This window comes from Palaemon carinicauda, chromosome 42 (genome assembly GCF_036898095.1).
Source record: "Palaemon carinicauda isolate YSFRI2023 chromosome 42, ASM3689809v2, whole genome shotgun sequence".
Lineage (NCBI taxonomy): Eukaryota > Metazoa > Arthropoda > Malacostraca > Decapoda > Palaemonidae > Palaemon > Palaemon carinicauda.
Genome location: NC_090766.1, coordinates 33306642 through 33309141, shown reverse-complemented (window position 1 = coordinate 33309141; position 2500 = coordinate 33306642).

Here is a 2500-nt window from a genome sequence, read left to right as displayed (position 1 = left end):
CATACGAAATTCCTGACCACAATCTAGGGATTTCTGGACAGCATTGGAGATTGTAAGAAGGGCATCACATGCTCCAAGACCTTTACGAAAACCAAACTGCAAACTAGGGAATAGATGATTACGTTCAGCAAACCTATTAAGACGTTTTGCCAGAAGACGTTCAAAAACTTTAGATAATATGGGAGTTATGGAAATTGGGCGGTAATCAGTGGGACTTGAGCTACCACAAACACATTTACATAGAGGAGTAACATTACCAATTCTCCAACAAGTGCTAAAAGCTCCTCTTCTTGCTAACTTGCACAAAATAACAGATAACTTTGGAGCTAAGAAATCTGTTGTCTTTATCAAAAACAAAGGAAAAATACCATTTGGGTCTACACCTCCATAAGCATCAAGGTCCATCAACAGAGCTTTAATTTCACGAGATCGAAAAGCTAAACTAGTTAGTTTAGCCTTAGGAAAACAGGAATGAGGAAGTTCAAGTTTTCCATAACTCTGTTTACTGTCAAAAACATCAGCCAAAAGGGTTGCCTTTTCCTTTGGACAGTGAGTGACTGAGCCATCTGGTTTAAGTAAAGGAGGAACTGTTGCATCAACACCAAAGAGAGCAGATTTAAGGGTAGACCACCATTTATGTTCTTGAGTTGTACCAGAAAGGGTTTCTTTTATGGTTAAATTGTATTCCTTTTCAGTTGAGGCATAAACTCTCTGAGCAAAAGCTCGAAGCTGAGTATAGTTATTCCAGGTCAAATCTGATCTGTTACCCTTCAAAAGATGATAGGCCTCCTGCTTCTCCAAATAAGCACGTCTACAATCATCATTGAACCACTTCTAATCAGAATACATTCCTGATGAGTTCAATTTATCAATCAGAATATTTTTTCTGTATGGTTCAATCTCCTAATCAGAATACATTCCTTGTGGGTTCAATATATTAATCAGAATATTTTTTCTGTATGGTTCAGCCTTCTAATCAGAATAGGCTACATTCCAGCTGAGTTTAATTCATTAATCAGAATACATATCTTGGGTTCTATACATTCATATCGCTAAATCAATGATTCTATATAATGACCATTGAACTCAGCAGAAATGTATTATGGTTAAAAAGTTGATCTGCTTATAGAACAATTTATTTAGGGAGAGAAATGTGAAGAAAAAATATTCTGCTTAAAACATTGAATCGAAGATATAGATTCTGATTACAATGTTGAACCCTACAGAAAAAATATACTGAATAATAAATTGAACCCAACTGATGAGTATTCTGATTAATAAATTGAACCCAACTGATGAGTATTCTGATTAATAAATTGGACCTAACAGATGTGTATTCTGATTAACAAATTGAACCCAACAAATGTGTATTGTGATTAATAAATTGAACCCAACAGATGAGTATTCTGATTAATAAATTGAACCCTACAGAAAAATATTCTGATTAACAAAATGAACCCAACAGATGTGTATTCTGATTAAAAGATCAAACCCTCCAGAAGGGTATTCTGATTTGAAGGATGAACCCCACATAAAATTATTCTCATTAAAAGACCGAACCCTACAGAAGTGTATTCTTATTAAAATGATGAACCTTGCAAAAAATTATTCGGATCAAAGGGTCCAGAAAAACACTTTGATTGAAAAATTTCACACAGAAGAAAGGTTGAATACTAAAGAAAAATATTCCGATTAAAAAAGTCAACCCTACAGGAAAGAATTCGGATCAAAGAACTGAATCCTGCTGAAAACAAAATTTTATTGATTCTTTTTATTTTTTTTTTTTTTTTTTTTTGTAAAACTAAAAAAAAATTGACATAAAAGTCTACTAAATCCAAATCAAATATAATCAAAATGAGGCTAAGAAAAAATGATGTTTCTAGACCGGCTAGATATTCAGCTGAAAACAAAATGTGTGTATGTGTGTGAGTGTATGTAAAACTAAAACAGAATTTGACATAAAAGTCTACTTAATCCAAATTCAATAAATTCATAATAAGGCTAAGAGAAAACATGTTTTTTTAGACCTATTATATATTCTGCTAAAAAACAAAATTTGATAAAACAAAATTATGAAAACTAACACAGAATTTGACATAAAAGCTACTATATCCAAATTCAATATAGTCAAAATGAGGCTAAGAGAAAATTATGTAGTTTTTAGACCGATTGTACACTCTGCTAAAAAAAATTTGATAAAAATATATATGTAAAACTAAAACACAATTTGACACAACCTAACTATTAAAACTAAATTCAATATAGTCAAAATGAGACAAAGAGAAAATGCAATATTTAGACCTGTTATACAAGAGAATTTTCTTAACTTTCGCGTGTACACAAGACAAACAAACGAGTATCATATTCCATACTTATTTCATAACCACAAATATGAAGTACTTTTCTCCGTACTGATATATATCAGATGACATATCAGAAAATTAAAGAAATTAGTTCACGTTAGTAGCTAATGGCCAATGTTTACTGATGCAAAATATCA